We start from the raw sequence: 18,276 nt of genomic DNA on the forward strand, positions 1-18,276 counted from the left end.
GACAGTCACTGCCTCTCTCAGCTTAATGTACCTAAAAGTGCTATTATGATAAAATAATAATAGAGAGAATCATATCTAGCGCTCTTTAGAGGAAGGGCAGGATTAAAATATAATGGACAGTCCATATTGTTATTTGCAGGGAATCCAGATTTTCACATATACTTCAACTAGTATAGGACCAGACCATTTACAGGCACCATACACCTTTAACAGCCCAGTGGTACAAATGTTGAGCTTCATTTCAGTGGCTTTGTTTCTGGTCTCCATTTCACTCAGTTTCTTCCATATTACATATTGCAGGCACGCCCATTCTCTCCTCGTCTCCCTATCCTAAAATAGTTAATGTGGCTGGGTAAAAAGTAATCCACTCAAAGGTCCAGAAATAAAGAGCAATGCTGAAAAAACCCTTAAAGTGAACACAGAACAATACTAATTTATTTAGACTGCTCAGAACTGATTTCGCAATGTTACATTCTGGATCCGAACGACCTAGATTAGTCTTCCAAACAAGTTCACAAAAGTGCTTAGGGTGGCCATGCAGGGAAGAAAACTTAAGACGATGTGTTGCGATTTCCTCATGGGAGGGTCCTCCATCCAATTTCCACGCTACTCCCAGAACATTTTTAATATCAGAATCTTGGTTCCTGAAGGTCTCAAGAAGAGAAGAAGTGAGTGAACAAGCCCTTAATTCTGAGACTTGATTCAGACAGAAATACTATAGACACTTACTATGGAATAAGTGCCATTAAATTCTGTGGAATAAACTTCCAACAAGATTGCACTATCCATTTATTATGCTTCATCATTTCAAGGAGTTAAGACACTTTTTGCAATCCTTTTAAACATGCATAAAAGCAGGAACAATCCTGAAAGGTTGCTCATCACATATTACAATAATTGACCCCGAAAGCCATTAAAATCACTTTACAAACTCCATGTAACAAAACCACCCACAGGAACTTGCGTATCATTGGTATCGTTGGTATCTCTAGCAACAATTAGGGACACAAACATTTTAAAATAATAGCCATATTTCACAGTTTTTAACCAATTGTCCAATAATTCCTTTGGAAAGACTGTGATAGTGCTCTGTAACCCCACATAAACTTAATCCCACTGAAGCACTGATATCCAAACTTAAAGAAATAAGGTCAGGGGTATTGACAGAAGCTCACCGCATTTCCTTTTGCTTCCTTGCAAACCCAAAACTTTACACGCAACCTCAAACTTGTAGAATTTCTCCTGCACCAATTCTATTTGCTCTGCCATCCTTTTATTTCTCGGAAAAGTTTTGCAGACAAAGAGAACCATAATAATTTCATAATAAAAAAAACACCATTTAAAAATTCTTGTTCATACAGTTACCATGGCAAGTAAAACACCATGGGAGCTACTTTGAATTCAAGCGATAATCCTTAGCTACTAAATTTCGGTAATCTTGTGATTGAGCCAGTTATAGACAACCGTGATAGCCCAGGTTAGCCCAATCTCATCAGATCTCAGACGCTAAACAGGGACAGCTCTGGTTTGTACGTGGATGGCAGCCCACCGAGGAAGTCCAGGACATGGCCTGCAGAGGCAGGCAATGGCAAATGACCTCTTCGTCTCTTTGCCTTGAAAATCTTACAGAGGTGCTCTAAGTCTTCTGCAAACTTGACAGCACTTTACACACAGATACAACCAATGGTCGTTTAATAGAAAAAGAGTGGGAGGAACTCATTAGCATAACTCATTAGCATATGCCACTCCCCTTGACATCACCGGAAATGTGTCATTAGCACAACTGATTTGCATATGCCACACCCCCTGACATCACCTATCCTGCCTCTTTCGGACCTAATCCTGGCCATTCAGGACCGAAATTGGTCCCAAAATGGCAAAACGGGGCTGAAAAAGGCCAAAAAGAGGCCCAAAATGGTCAGGATCCGGCTGCTGCTGCACAGAAGAGTGATCCACCATCTGTCAAGAGGCCCGATCTGGGCTGTTTCGGCCCCAATCCAGGATGAAACGGGCCCAAAATGGCCGAGAGTCAGGTGGACAGGGCCACCTGACACGTGACTTCTTTGGGGAACTGCCGGAACTGTGTTCCGGCACGTTCCCCCTCGAAATCAGCCCTGAATACAACCCTCTTTTGCAGTCCAGGTGCCCCCCCCCAAATGCCACGTCTATCTATTAAGATGTTGGTAGGCTAGCGTACAAAATGGGCAGGGAATGATGAGGGGTATACTTGGAGACACACTTGAAGCAAGCCAAGCCCCCCCCCCCAACTTCTCAGGGATTTGCCCTGGGCTTAGCTGAGACGTGAGCAAGTATGGGCCTTCTTCCACCCCACTGGCCAGTGACTGCTTGGGCAGAGATCTGGCTGTGGGTGCCAAGCCAACTGGTCTGGTGTGTCATTGTTGGAATCGGTGCTGGTGGTTCCTGGATTAAACATGAGCCTGCTCATAAATACATGCTTGATTAGTGGCCAACTGCCACTTGAGAAACAGCATTCGGATATCCCTCCAGGGAGGGCTATGTGTGCGGTTCCTGCCACTGTAAGATAGAGCATGTAACATTTATCAGCCCAATCCAACTTTATGCTACAAGCAAGAGCTTGCGATAACAACGGAGAAATGTCTAAGTAGATGTAGCCATCACCTGTAATAAGTAGCCTTTGAGGTGAAATGAAAATATAGGGGTAGAATTTTAAGGAACGGTGGTATAAAGCACACACCGTGGTTTTACTTTGACAGAATCTCAATTGCAGGAAGAAAGAAACACAGAATTAGTTGGATTATTCATAACAAATACTAGAAAGGTATGGGTAAGCAGTCAGCATGATCTATATGAGAATGTTTACAAGAACTGGGTATGAAGTCTTTTTTTCTCTCTATAAAAATCTAAATTCAATAATTATTGGCAGCATTTTATATGAAAAGTGATCATTATTTATCTTTTGTATGTACAAAACAAGTCGTATGGCTCAAGTAATTCCTGTAAGAAATGCAGCAACTTGGTTAAAGGTTTGCCCTGAAGCCAGAAAACACAATTTGAAATTTCAGTAGAAGGAACGATTAAGAGTCCTCAAAAGAGGAAAAACAATTTTGGTTTTTAAAAAGCATTGCTATTACCAATTTGAAGAGTTCTGAAGGATGAAGAGAAAGAGATAGCAACCAAGTTCTTCCTAACTCAGTCATCTTAAGTCTTTTTAACTATGAACTTTGATCTTATTACATGAGGACAAGTCAGAAATAATGCCACCAGATGAACTATCAGAACAGATCAAAATCCAATCCAGCTGCAAAACCCAAACACAACAGTGTCCATAAATGTGAGAATGGCCTAAGGCCGTTCTCAAAACCTCCCCCTCATGTAGTAATGCTCACACATTGTCTAGATTCAGCTGTGGTTCACAAAGACACTAAAAAATCACCGAAGAGTCCAGTAGCACCTTTAAGACTAACCAATTTTATTGTAGAATAAGCTTTCGAGAACCACAGCTCTCTTTGTCAGATGCATCTGACGAAGAGAGCTGTGGTTCTTGAAAGCTTATGCTACAATACAGTTACTTAGTCTTAAATGGGCTACTGGACTCTACTCTTTTGCATCTACAGACTAACATAGCTAACTCCTCTGGGAAAAAATCACCAGTTATTGACAGAGACACAGAGAATGAAAACACCCCCCTCCCACTACAGCTTCTTTCCTGTGGCTGAACCTACTAGGTTAAATATATGTAAATTTCAGCCACAGAGACAAGTATCAAACAAAATCCTCCCACCCTAAAAATTTACTGCTAACACCTTTCTTATACCTAACAATGCGGGAAGAATTCATGACACCCACCAGAAAATGTACTTCCTATAAATTGTGACCTTTTGAAGCCAAGAATCTATACCATATGGGAAAGTGCTCCTTCGATTTGAGTCAGACTCGACCCCTTTTCTTTACCTTGCAACTAATTCCTAGCACACACTCACCCCCCAAAAGATACCCTACAAAAGCAAACCTCCCTAAAACCACTTCCCCTTTGAAGTGCTCTCCCATTTTTTTCTCCATAGATCCTTCTCTCCAAGGCATCATACAATCCTAGTTAAAACACAGGTACCAAAAGCCCATCTGCAGTCTTTGGTTTCTAAGGAGAAAGAGATGTCAACGTTCCCTGTAAATTGCACCCTTTAACCTTGTATTCTCTTAATCCCCAATGTATTTGCTGGCTGTCATTACAGAGGGGGGAGAACAACATTTTGCTCTGAAGTAGCTTCAACTTCTCTGTTACAACTTCAGATATTCCAGAACTGGAACATGATTTTTTTTAAAAGCTGCAGGGATAAATAACCCCCCTTGCCTCTCCATTTAAGACCTGTGTTCACACCCAGTTTTCTAGTAGGTAGCCAATGCTGGCGTGCAGAAGAATAACAGGATTTGACTCCAGTGGCACCATAAAGATCAACAAGATTTCCCAGGTTTGAGCTTTCTAGAGTCAAAGTTCCCTTGGTCAGGTTTCTGAAGCGTTGACTCTCTTATATCCTGAAAATCCTGTTGTCTTTAAAACGCCACCAGACTCAAATCCTGCCACCCAGTTTTCTAGATTCTGCGCTGCCATCCCACCTGCATGGACTATACACACTCGCCCCACACAGGCGCCTCATAGAACGGCAGCGATGCCGTGGGAATGTGCAACCAATTACTAAAACCAAACAGGCCTTAAGTTCTAAAAAAGAAAGCTTCCAGGGCTCAGGCCTGCTTGGAGTCACACCCTCAAAGGTGGGACCTGAGCACTGTGGCCAAGCAGGGAGCGGGCTGCACTCTGTACATGATCAGAGACTTGTTTCCCCGTGCGCCAGAGACTCCCCACAAACAGTTTCAGGTAGGTATCAATGTTAGTTTGCAGCAAAACAGCAGGATTTGAGTCCAGGGGCACCCCGGAAACCAACCAGATTTTCCAGGTCTAAGATTTTGAGAGTCACAGCTCCCTTCTTCAGATCTTCTAACTCTCAAAAGCGTATACCCTAAAAATCTGTAAGATTCCAGTAGCACCTATAAGACTAGCAAAAATTGTGGTAGGGTATGAGCGTTTGTATCTGAAGAAGTGAGCTGTGGCTCATGAAAGCTCCTACCCTACCACCAATTTTGTTAGTCTTAGAGCCACTACTGGACTCTTGCTCTTTTCTACGGATATGAAGTGAGTTGTGATCACAAAAGCTCCTACCCTACCATAAATGTTGCGAGTCTTAAGAGGCGCCACTGGACTCCGGCTCTTTTCTACTTGATCTGAAGAAGTGAGCTGTGCCTCACAAAAGCTCACACCTTACCATAAATTTTGTTAGTCTTAGAGGTGCTGCTGCACTCTTGCTCTTTTCTACTGATCTGAAGAAGTGACCTATGACTCATCAAAGCTTCTACCCTACCACCAACTTTGTTAGCCTTCAATTTGCTCCTGGACTCTTGCTCTTTTCGACGGGTACCTGAAGAAGGGGGCTGTGGCTCACAAAAGCTCACACCCTGAGTCTTCGAGGTGCTCCTGCGCTCTTGCAGATGTTTAGGGTATGAGCTTTGGAGACTCGGATCTGAAGAAGGGCGCTGTGACTCCCCAAAGCTTCTGCCCGGGAACTCTGGCCGGCCCCCCGGGTGCCCCCGGCCCCCGCCGCTGCCGCTCCCCGCAAACAGGTGCCGGCCCCGCTCCTCCGCCACGCAGCCCCCTCCCTCCCCAGGGGCTCCCCTGCCTGCCTCGCCCCCCCCCCGCCCGGTTCCCTCGGCAACGGCAGCCCGAGGCCCAGGCGCGCCGCCGCCTCCAAGGCCGAAGGGCCCCGTCGGCCCCAGAAAGGAGGGGAGGGGAGGGGAGGGACGGAGGCAGCCCTTCTGAGGCGGCGGGAGGGCGGCCGGGCTGCCCGCCTTGCCTCGCCTCGCCTCGGCCGGGAGGGAAGGGAAGGGAAGGGCGGCCGGGCTTACCTCAGCGACAGCGACGGCGGCAGCTGCTGGCCCGGCATGGCCCGGCGCGCCCCGAGGCCGTTGCGGGGCTGCCCGCTCTCCCTGCCCGGCTCCTCCGTCGGCCGCTCCCGGTCCGAGCCAGGCGGGAACGGGGAGGAGGAGAAGCGGCCGCCGCGGCTGACAGAGGCGGCCGCCCCGCCCGGCGAGGGCTGGGCCTGCGAGGGAGGCCGCGCCCCGGTTAAAGGCGCAGGGAAGGAGGACGCGGCCCGGCCGCTTTCCCTCCCCAGGGCGGGCCCCTGCTGGGAAGGAGACCGGGAGCGCGGCTTCAAGTCCAGAGGAGTTCGCCGTGTTAGTCTGGAGTTGCAAAAGCGTCCAGCAGCACCTGGAAGACGAACCCACTTTATTGCGGCGTAAGCTTTCGAGAACCACAGCTCTCTTCGCCAGAAGCACTGTCAGCTTTCGAGAACCACAGCTCTCTTCGTCAGATGCTTCAGCTTTCAAGAACCACAGGTCTCTTTGTCAGATGCATTGTCAGCTTTCGAGATCTGCAGCTCTCTTTGTCAGACGCACCAGCTTTCGAGAACCACAGCTCTCTTCGTCAGAAGCACTGTCAGCTTTCAAGAACCACAGGTCTCTTTGTCAGATGCATTGTCAGCTTTCAAGAACCACAACTCTCTTTGTCAGATACATCAGCTTTCGAGAACCACAGCTCTCTTCGTCAGATGCATCGTCAGCTTTCAAGAACCACAACTCTCTTTGTCAGATGCATCAGCTTTCGAGAACCACAGCTCTCTTCGTCAGATGCATCGTCAGCTTTCAAGAACCACAACTCTCTTCGTCAGATGCTTCAGCTTTCAAGAACCACAGCTCTCTTCGTCAGATGCATCGTCAGCTTTCAAGAACCACAACTCTCTTTGTCAGATGCATCAGCTTTCGAGAACCACAGCTCTTTTCGTCAGATGCTTATACTACAATAAAGTGGGTTAGTCCTAAAGGTGCTGCTGGACTCTTTACTATTTTGCTCGGAAGATATTTTCAAAAGCAGCAGCAAAAGGCCCTTCTGAGCATGTACAGAGCACTTGAGCAGGAAACTGCAGCAGAAAAATGCGTCTGGGATGAGAAGGCAGAGCTTTCGAGGAGAGCCCAAGTAGGGTTGCCAGCTCTGGATTGGGAAATTTCTGGAGATTTGCGTGTGGAGCCTGAAGAAGCTGGGGGGGGGGGGGTGAGAGAAGGGACCTCAGCAGAGTATAAATGCTCTAAAGTCCACTCTCCAAAACAGCTGATTTCTGTGGCCTGAAAACCAGTTGTTAACAACAACAACAACAACAGCACTCATATACCGCTCTTCTAGACAGATTAGTGCCCCCATCCAGTGCGGTGAACAAGCTAGTGTTCTTAGTATCCCCACAATACAGCTCAGGAGCTGGGGCTGAGAGAGGATGGAGTTTGGGTAATAATAACAACAACAAACAATAACAACAACTGTGCTTATATACTGCTCTTCTAGACAAATTAGTAGTACCCTAACCAGAGCGGTGAACAAGTAGTTGTTATCCCCACAATGCAGCTGGGGAGCTCGGGCTGAGACGAGTGGCTTACCCAAGGCCACCTACTGAGCTCATGGCAGTCATGGGATTCGAACCAGCAGAGTGCTGATTCGCAGCCGAACCTCTCAACCACTGTGCTACAGCAGCTTTCTCAGTTTTCATTCTGGAAAGCTCCAGCCACCACCTGGAGATTAGCAACCCTTTCTCAAAGCCATGGGCTAGCGTGTGACATTCCCAGCTGCAATCAGTTGAAAGCCAGAGGCTGCCAGGTTTAAAGACCGTGACTGTTGTGCTGGCGCTCACTCCCACCATGACCCCTTTGCTTCCGTCCCTGGTATGAGACCAGCACCTCGCGGAGGCTTGCTGCTTAGCTGTTCTTCCGCTGTTTCAAGGAGGAAGCAGCCTGCCAACCACAAGTCCTACCGAGCAAGGGCCTTGTTCACTGTTCTGGAACATGAAAACAGGTACCACATTGGGGAATAGCCACAGGTGGTGTGTCAAAAGGCCGTGAGCCACCTACGGAGCATCATTGTGTTACAGGAACTGTCTCCAATAAATGGCTGTCTTTGTTAAAAGACACAAAATACGCCAGTGTCGGCTGCCAAAGGAAAATCCAGAAAGCAAAAGTGGAGCCAGTTCATGACCTCTGTTTGTTCCTGATAATGACTCAACTTGCATCTAAAACGGATTTTCTTGTAAATGGTTGCTACCTTTCCCCCACTAGGCATGTGCCTTTAATACAGAAATTTAACAAGAAATTTCCTGGCACTGAGTGTAGTTGTAGTTAAAAAAGCTTCACCTGTTGAATTTATGCATGATATTAAAGTATTAAATATACAGGAGTCCTGCCTGGGAGATCAAAAGTTTACAGCCCTAGTTCTGCTAGGGCATTTTCCGCCTTACTTGACTATTCGATTTCACAACCGTTTCTTTCTAAACTTTGAAATTCTGGATGTTTAGTATTTACTAGTATTGGAAGGCGTCTTTTTCATTACATCCTATAGATACTTTTATGGTGATATTTTCCTGTTTGAGGTTTTAATGTTGAGTATTGCTTTTTATTATTGTTAGCCATCTTGGGAGTCTCATATGATACCAAAAGGAGACCAACTAATACCTAAATAATAAGTCTATCAATGTTTGCGGGTTAGTCATTACTTAATAAATTATAATGGCATGCGTTTTCATATGCATAACACAATATTTCCAAAGAAACATTTTAAAACTTATTTTTAGTTGATGAATGTATGTGCCATCTTAGAAAAGGCAATCTTCTAAGAGGTTTTTTTTTAAAAGATGGGTACCCCCAACTGCTGTTTTTCAAAATACTATTATTAAAAATAATTAACTTTAAAAAATCTGCTGCCCAGTTAATTAGTTTCCAGTTGATCAAAAGGGGGAATAAGTTGTAACTGTTTTTGGCTTTTTGAATGTTTTCTGGCCTTTAGCTTCTTTTTTGGCGCTCCTACCCTACCACAAATTTTGTTAGTCTTCTAGGTGCTACTGGACTCTTGCTCTTTTATACACTCTTCTGTGTCATTGTAGCTGGTCCCAATAAAAGTGGTTTGTTTTTGGATGAGATTCCCTGCAACCTGTACACATAACTCAGAAATAGATTCAGCTTGAGAATATGAAGCAAATCTTGCTTGAGTTCTAATCATATTATTTATTCAAGTCTTCCTTTTAAAGCCCAGAGAATTGTTTGTGTTCTCCTGCAAAGACACTTACATGTTTATTGGGTGTACGTGGAGATGTGTGTGCATCTGTTGCCACATGTATGCCTGTCTAGTGTCTCTTCTGCTCCTGGGCCTTTTTAATTTTTTTGTAGCACGACAGGAAATTAAAGGGGCCTCGGCATTTTAAACATTTGTGTACTTTATTCGCTTGTGTCAACCCCACAACTCTGACAAGCCTCTGCATCGCCCATTAACCAGCAGCTGCAATAGAACGTGGGTGTTTAGTGAATTACTGCCTCTCTGCCTTTCGGTGTTTGTCTATGCCTTCTACCTGCCACTTAAATGATTCAGAGCAAAAGTCCTCTGTTTGTGAAGCATAAACACGTGACCGTTCCTCTCCGTCTCCTTTGCCCCATCATTCATAAAGACCCTGCTGTCATCCGTGCAACGGAGTTGCTTTTCTTCCACGTATTTACTAAGCTTCCTTTCTGGTTTATCGTGTGTTGTTATACCTACCTTGCCCAATCCTTCTTGTGCTGCTCAGTCTCGTTCCACTTCTGTTATCAACATCCTTCACTCTCACTATCCAAAACCCCAAACCACCTGACACCTTTTATCAAGACCAACCAAAGTAACGCAACACATTGTGCAAACTTTTGAGTTCTCCAGAACTTGAAAGCTTGTACCATGAGTTGTGTTATTGTGGCTGGTCATGATCAACTGTATTTTGTGGCTTTGGGGTTTGAATTTTACTGTGGGTAATGTATTCATATTTATTTATACCCTGCTTTTTTGTTTCAGTGGGGACCCAAAACAGCTTAAAACACCGTACTCTGTTCCTTGATTTTCTCACAACCCTATGAAGTGGATTAGGTTGAAAGTGTAAGTGGCCCAGGGCCAAGCTGCAAGTGACGAATGACACTTGCCTAGCAAGTGAACAGACTCACATGTATTCCTCCCTGTTCACTTGCCATTCACTTGATCAAGTGGAGCACAAGTGAATGGCAAGTGAACAAGGAGGAATACATGTGAGTCTGCTCACTTATTTATTTATTTATTATTTATTTATTTGATTTGATTTATACCCTGCCCTACTCACAAATGGGCTCAGGGTGGCTAACAACATTAAAAAATACATTAAAATCACGAAAACATAAAAGCAACAATAATTTTTTAAAAACCATTAAAATAGTCCAGGAGCAGGCTATTTAGACAAATATTGGGAGTCTGTATACGGGCATAGCAGATGGCCGAGGGCAGCCCCAGAAGAAGCGGTGGTCTTAGATAGAAGAAGGAGGACACCTGCTGGCACTCAGCTGAAGGCCCGGTGGAACATCTCCGTTGCCAGGCAAGGGTCATTCGTCACTTGTAGCTTGGCCCCCAGTGAGCTTCCGGGCCTGAGTGCCGACTCACACCTGAGTTTTCTATATCCTAGTCTGACACTCTATCCACTACGCCGCATGGACCAACATGGCTATATCCTTTTTTCCCTGTGTCTCACTAGCTCAGTCTCTTCAGACTTGACTGTTTTTCTCTTCTTCCATGTGCAAATAATAGTGCTGCTGCCGCCGCCCTAATTTTTTTTTCTAGCTTCTCTCCCACCCACTCATAGCCCAGGGTGAAGCCAATAGATGCATGTCTGAGGGACTGATTCACTAAAATATATGTATTTTTTTAAATAGAATTTTAATTTGCATCATGAAAGCGTCAATTAAAGGACGACTTGTTTTTAGAACAGGAAAATGTGTGGTTCGAATGCTCCGAGCTCCACCCGTAAGAACCACCATGCTTTGTCAGTAATATTCCTCCTGGCTCAGGGTGGATTTATGATGATCGGTATCACTCACTGTTTTTTCATCATGGAAAATAAAAACCCTTTATTTACGAGGACCATAAATGTGGCAGGGTGCAAAAACTGAGCAAGTGGTGTTTCTTTTTTCGAGGAAGCTATAAGTAGGCTAAAGCACCTACACTCTTGGAAAATTTAACATTTAACGTACATTTCTGGACACACTGCATGCGTGAAACAATTCATGAATACGAAAATGCAGAAATGCAAGTTGATTACAGGAAATCACTCCTTTCCCATTACTTTTTTTAAAAGCTCCATCTAGAAAAATGGATGCCCCATTTAGCAAGAAAGACACACTTAGACCTGAATATAAGACTTCACAGCTTTCCTCTTTCCCTTTACCACATACAAATTCCCTCCCTCAGTTGGCCATGATGCAAGAAACATTTCTGCAGAAACTGATTTCAGGAACCGGTTTTATTTCTGCCTCTAACAGTTCTTCTCTTTTAAAAACTAAAATTATCAGGTAAGGACGCTGACAGGCCTGCTGAAAAATTTTCTATCCCTTTAATAGAGGCTGAATGTGTCATCATGGCTTCTCATGGCAGGGAGGTAAATAACCTCACCTGGTAAAATAACATCCTGCTAAAGGGACAAATTATTTTGTCCCCTGGCACCTGGTAACCCTAAGAGTAAAGGCATCTACACATGTTATTTTGTGAAGAATGAGGATACCAGGTCTGTGTTACATAAGACGCTAGCCCAATCTGGGACATTGTAGTAAAATTATCTGACAAAAACGTTGTGTGAAAAGTGAGTCTAGAAAAAGAAAAACAGTACACTTGGGAACAAGTACCGGGCATTAGATCGAGTAAGAAACTCTCCTAGAATATTATTGCAATGAGATGTTCACAAAATTGTTCATGTAGCTTAGAGGAGAAACCTACTGATTGTAACGCGACTTGTCAAAACACTGACTTGCTTCTCAAGATAAAAAGGAGAAATGTGAGTGTGTTGCTTTGTCACAAAACTTTGTTAGATGTTCTGTTAAAAAAAAGAGATAATAATACAAGAGAACTGAGTGTGCAGTTCGTGTTCTAACAAACTGTATTCGAAATGAAGAGGGTCTCTCTCTTCCACTGAATCTTTGTCCTGTTCGTCCTCTTCCACTTCATGCTAAAAGAATCCCATTAGGAGAATTTATCCACCTGATCAGATCCCTACCAACTCTCAGCTCCACTATAAAAGCATCTGTGGTTCTCGAAAGCTGACGATGCATCTGACGAAGAGAGCTGTGGTTCTCGAAAGCTTACGCTACAATAAAGTGGGTTAGTCTTAAAGGTGCGACTGGACTCTTTACTATAAAAGCAATGAGTAGTGTGACAAGTCACTAACTTTCAGAATCAGTAAACATGGGAATAACAACAGCCTCTCTCAGATTGTTGTGGTGAGGAAATTGCATCACTGGCAAAGGATTTTGCAAATGAAGAACAGCTATAGAAATCACTCCTTTAAATAGCAGGCGTGATGGTTCCATGCCTATTAGGGCAACCGAACGGAATTACAGACATGGTGGAGATTGGTGCATCTCGGAGGTCTCCCAAAGTACGCAGGAAAATATTACTTGGTATATATTAAAAACCAAACCCTTTACAGAATGGCTGGATGAATGTTAAGCATACTCTTTGGTCTCCAGGAGCCACAAAATACTGAAAGTAGTTAAGGGTCAGTTGAAGGAAAGGGGTGGGGGGAAAGGAAGATCAAAGGAGGTAAGAGAAACTGGATGTCCGAGTCCCTAACATTTTATAATTTAATCTTCTTCTCCCTCAACATTAATTCCCTTGCTCCAGTCCAAGATGCTATAAGCTTTGAAGGTCTCTCTGACCACTCTAAAGCGAAAGAAATTCTGGCAGGGAAATTAATGAGGATCAGAGGAAAAGCACTGCCTCTCATCCTAATTAATTGCATTCTAAAGGACTCCTTAAGTGATGAAGGCAGCAGAGCCACTAATTATTTATAGTGTTCAGAAATGGGTTTGTGCATTAAATTAGGATTTGGTGGGATCTATACCAAGAAGGGTGCAATACTCAGTCCCAATTTCCCATTCCCAAACTGTGCCACACATTTAAAGGAAAAGTAAAAATGTCTCCCCTTTCCCATTGCACCACTCAAATTCAACTCTAGATAAGCCGCATGCTGTCCATATACTACTCATCTCACCTAGAAATATAGAGTGTTGTGCAGTTGCATTTCCTTTTATTCCTTTTCCTATTTGATTTCCTCGTCTCTTCCATGTTGGTTAAGTGTCTGCATTCTCTTCCTGTATAGTTTTGCCTGCTTAGACAGGAAAGGTTTTGTCAGAGAGCTTCCAGAGAAGAAAATAATAAATGGTGTCTAGTGAATCTCTAACCTGTGTGGTCTGAAACCACATGCATGTTGAACTGAATGAGGTCTGGGTACGATCTGTGCTTGGATGGAAACCACTTAAGAACCCTGAGCTCTAATAAAGCAATCCTTTCACTTGGGAGCATGTCATCCAAATTCCACTCGTATCTGTGGACTGCACAGAGGTAAGCCATCTCTTTTTCTTGCTTTAAGGGACCATCTGTGCAAGAGATGCCACAAATTTCGTGATGAACTTGTTCAACGGTGGAACATAACTTTCTCCAACAGCTGTGATCTCCCGTGAGCCAAATATGCCATCTGCATGGCTGTCAGCTTTGCAGCCGTGCAATAGATGGCTCTTCATTTCCTTGCTGCGGTAATATTTTGTCATCTTGCTTTGCTTTGCGGGGGGGGGGGGGAAGGGGGGTTGTGCATCTGTAAAGAAGGGGAGATTGATTCTTCCTCAGGTCTTGTGTGCGTGAGCGAGGCTGTTAAATGACACGATGGAGAAAAACTGCCTCCCATAAGGCAATGGAAACATGTGCATGCACAATGTAACACAAGAGCTTCTGTAGCCTAATGGTTAAGTGGCTGGGTTGCACATCAGCACTCTGCTGGTTTGAATCCCACTGCTGCCATGAGCTCAGTAGGTGGCCTTGGGTAAGCCACGCCTCTCAGCCACAGCTCTCTAAGTCAATAATATGGACATAACTAAATACCAAATGGCAAAAAAATGGACATTACTAATTGTTCTGTAGCTTACTGTTCGAAGAGTTGAAAAGAAACCTGACCAAACCAAACGAGCTCCATCTGCTCACGAAAAGCAAAATGATTGACAGACCGTTGCTACCTGTTTGTGATCAGCGAGCAGATGGTGAGCCAAACTGGCAGGTGTTTGACCATCCTTTGTGGTATCAACAGCCGTTTTTTTTTTATCAGTACCCACCCGGATCCCAGAATTATTTGCATGCTTATCAACCAACACACCTCACATTAAGACAACAGGGTGAAGCCAGTTATATGTAACAGGCCCGGAAGCAAAGGATCAAGAAGAATGTAGGCATACAGAGGTGAGCAACAGTGAGACGTTGCGGCCCTTTGTCTTTATGGCCACGTTTTCATACACATTCCCTCCATTTGGTGGGCAATTCACTTGTTATCAATAACAGTAGTATCTAGCAAGCCAAATGAAAGGAAGGGCTAAATTGCACAAGAAAAAGCTTCTCTGTGTTTTAAGACCGCATCCATGTCTCCGTGCAACTGCTGACTAAATAGACGGGATTGCCTCATTGTCGCTCAGAAGCACTGCGTATTTTTTAAAGGCTTCATGACAGCGGCAGAGGATACAGGGGCTCAACAGACCCTTTGCTAATTCAACATAGTTTTGTCCACAGTCAGTGACCTACAGGGAATTTGTCCCCAGCTGGGTGTAGGGGAAGTGGCTAGTTGAGAATGTGGCTTCTCCATAAGTGGAATCAATGTGGAGTGCAGCCCCAGATTTTATCGAAAGGAGATGATTTTTATCTTCTTATGAGGTTTTGTACCTCCACCTTCCATGACCCCTACAAGGGTTGTCGCAGTTGAACTGCCACCAAATCTCCGTCGCATATATTTCCACTTCCAAAGTTTCTTCAACATCAGGTTTCTGAAGAGCAGGGACAGGCATTCAAAGGCAGTGTAACTTTTCCTGTATCTCCTCAGGAGACATCTTATGTAATGATAAACTCTACAGGGTTTTTTGTGCCACAAACATAGCATGAAGTAGACACTGGGGACTAATTTCCAGAAGGTGAGTTACTAGCTTGCATAGGAGTCACATACTCAAACCCCAGAGCTCTGAGGTGGAGAGGGAGGCAGCAATTACCCCGTGGTGATGAGAAAGCTTGGAGCGACTCTCTTTGTAACATTTCATGGTTCAGGACTAAGGCATAGTATAGAAAACTCATTCTGGGACTGAGCCCTGGCTCAGTTTAAGCCCCACAAAGCGTCCGTTAATTGGATCAAACCATCCTTGGCTCAAAGGTGATGCTTACCTTCCATATGCCATTTGTCTCTTAAAGCCTCTATACTACCCAGGGCAATCGTATGTACACCACCAAAAGTCACCAAAAGTGCTGGTATCTGGATCACTAATGCATCTAGCATTAGCGTTGCCCACAGTGTTTTAAATGGCTGAACATTGATTGGCACATGATGTAGTTTATACCTCAGTCTTTGTGAGAGTAGATGGGAATGGGAGTGCAGTAAAGGGCCAGCCTTTGTCAGGTTTCCAATATAACCTTGCGAAATTACAGTTGTGCTGAAGGGCACAACGACACCGCTATAAATTCAATGTCTTTCCTGCAGACGTTTGTGCCAGAAATCCTTGACAATATCATTAGAGGCCACGGACAGTTTGCTACTAATATTTGCTACTGGATTTCTATTAATAGAAAGAAGGAAAGCACAGCAGACTCTAAAAATAAACACGAAGTGTTTCAGTCTCTTACTCGTGTGTAAATACGGGGCTGCTGCTAAAGCCAATGGGCCTTACTCCCAGGAAAGTATTCTTTGGACTATAAGGTATATCCACTTTAAAGCGGAACGAATGCAAAAAACAAACAAACCCTTGACAAGGCAATTTTGAAGGATCTGCATCTACTGTCCACATTTGGCTGTTCCTGCACTCCAGTTAAAGGGAGACTATAAAGGCAAAGCTAAACATTACACAGCAAACACAGTTAATAATCTGAGTGGAGGATGTTTTTTTTTTTAATGAAAAGCATCTTTGCAGAGCAGATGTTGGAACAGTGGCATTTGGGGAGCAGCTGCTTAACCCTTTCCCACATAGCTTAATTTTTGCTCACAACAGGCGTGGTTTTCTGCAGGGTGCTACCGAAATTCTTGAGAATAATATTTGATGTCATAGAAGTCACTGCTGCTGTTTGCTCCTGACTTTCTATAAAAAGAAGAGAGAAAAGTACAGTAGAATCTAAAAATAAATGCAAAGAAAAGATCTGAGCACCTGTACATTTTCCTTCATAAAAGCAATTTGAAAGGATCCATCTGGAACCACAGTCGCCTAAATTAACCTCTCTGCCTCATTTTCTGGCTGTAAAGAATGCTTCTAAACATCTTTAACGGAGAGCCCCGTGGTGCAGAGCGGTAAGCTGCAGTACTGCAGACCAAGATCTGCTCACGACCTGAGTTCGATCCTGGCGGAAGTCAGGTTCAGGTAGCCGGATCAAGGTTGACTCAGCCTTCCATCCTTCCGAGGTCAGTAAAATGAGTACCCAGTTTCCTGGGGGTAAAGTGTAGATGACTGGGGAAGGCAATGGCAAACCACCCCATAAAAAGTCTGCTAAGAAAACGTCATGGTGCGATGTTCCGCCCCCCACCCGATGGGTCAGTAATGACTCGGTGCTTGCACAGGGGACTACTTTTACCTTTACCTTAACTGCTGTTTGACAGGGCTGTATTATTCATAAGGCTGACTAGGTTGAAGCCTTGGGGCCCCGCAGGGACTAGGTGCCCGTCAATTTTTTTTGCACACATAAATTACAATTAATTGATTCTCTTATATAACCCCTATTAATAAGATAATTTAACTGCTTCCTTATTGAAGTGAAACTAATTGTCTCTTATATTAAAACAATTATCTATAAATTATATATTTTTAATAATCAATAAAAATTATACCCCCAAAATGTGCTTGTCTGAAGAGTTCTACTCATGCAATAAAAATATTAAAAAATGTGAATAGAATTCTTCAGGAGACCCTCAAAATGGATCTAGGGCTTACGTACTGAGGTCTAGTACCTCCCGTACCAGGGTCAGGCTGTCAGCTGTAGTGGGGTGAAAGACTGAAATGCCAGAGGGGGCCCGAAATACCTGAAAGCCTAGGGGGCCTGGCCATGGGTTAATACGGCCCTGCTGTCTGAGGAGGTGACGAGGCCCCCATAGCACGTGAGGGGAGGACTCCTGGAGGTGGCTGCCCTACAGGGTGGCTTCCTTGAGTAATACAGCAAACTAAAGCCAGCCGCCATTGTTCTATAGCAAAAACACAAGAGATGTCCCCAAGATAGAACCTGAACAATTTGGTGGTATAACCACAATCGGGGGCTGATACCATGAACCAAGGCAAGGATGCCGAACATTTAAATCTAAAGTGCAAAAGTGACTAGTGCTATTAATAAATACTTATAAATATCTATAAATACATTTGATAATTCTTAATATCATAAATAGAGGACCATAAATAACAGGCATCCAATATGAGAACATACAGTGTAAGCTGTCTCAAAAGGTCAACTGTTCGAATCTCACAGTCTCAAAATATGATGTTTCTTTCCTTTCCTTCCTCCTAGATGGTATGCTCTGACATAGTAGGCAAAGTATTACACGTTACCAAGAGTCAGGGGTCACTTTGTAGAAAAAGAGCTGGAGGAACTCATTAGCATAACTCATTAGCATAATTCATTAGCATAAGCCACGCCTCTTGCCATCACCGGAAGTGTGTCATTAGTATAACAGATTTGCATATGCCACACCCCCTGACGTCACCTATTCTGGCTGTTTTGGACCCAATCCTGGCCATTCAGGGCCGAAATTGGGCCCAAAATGGCAAAAAGGGGCTGAAAATGGGTGAAAAGGGGCACAAAATGGTCAGGATCAGGCCGCTGCTGAGTGGGAGAGTGATTCACCACCCATCAGAGGTCTGATCCGGGCTGTTTTGGCCCCAATCCAGGCTGAAACGGGCCCAAAATGGCCGAGAGTCAGGTGGGTGGGGCCACCTGACATGTGACCTCTTTGGGGAACTGCCGGAACTGCATTCCGGTGCGTTCCCCCTCGAAATGAGCCCTGAGATGAGTAAATCACCAGTACTGTGAGGTGTAATTCACTGCTGGCACTGCACTCTGGCGCCTCACCCAGGCTCATTTGCCTCTCAGAACCACGGTACCCTGTGAAGTAGTATGCAAAACAT

The 18,276-nt window shown here is 44.4% G+C and overlaps 1 protein-coding gene across 1 annotated transcript in view; it reads right to left on the reverse strand.

Moving 5' to 3' along the window:
• Positions 1–6,081, reverse strand: part of TEX2 (testis expressed 2) — a 72,867-nt gene extending 66,786 nt beyond the window's left edge. The window contains exon 1 of the mRNA XM_055003260.1: positions 5,935–6,081. The gene's annotated coding sequence lies outside the window, so the exon portion shown is untranslated. The remainder of the gene's footprint in view (positions 1–5,934) is intronic.
• Between the last annotated feature and the right edge of the window lie 12,195 nt (positions 6,082–18,276).

Source organism: Eublepharis macularius, chromosome 19 (assembly GCF_028583425.1).
Source record: "Eublepharis macularius isolate TG4126 chromosome 19, MPM_Emac_v1.0, whole genome shotgun sequence".
Taxonomy (NCBI): Eukaryota; Metazoa; Chordata; class Lepidosauria; order Squamata; family Eublepharidae; genus Eublepharis; species Eublepharis macularius.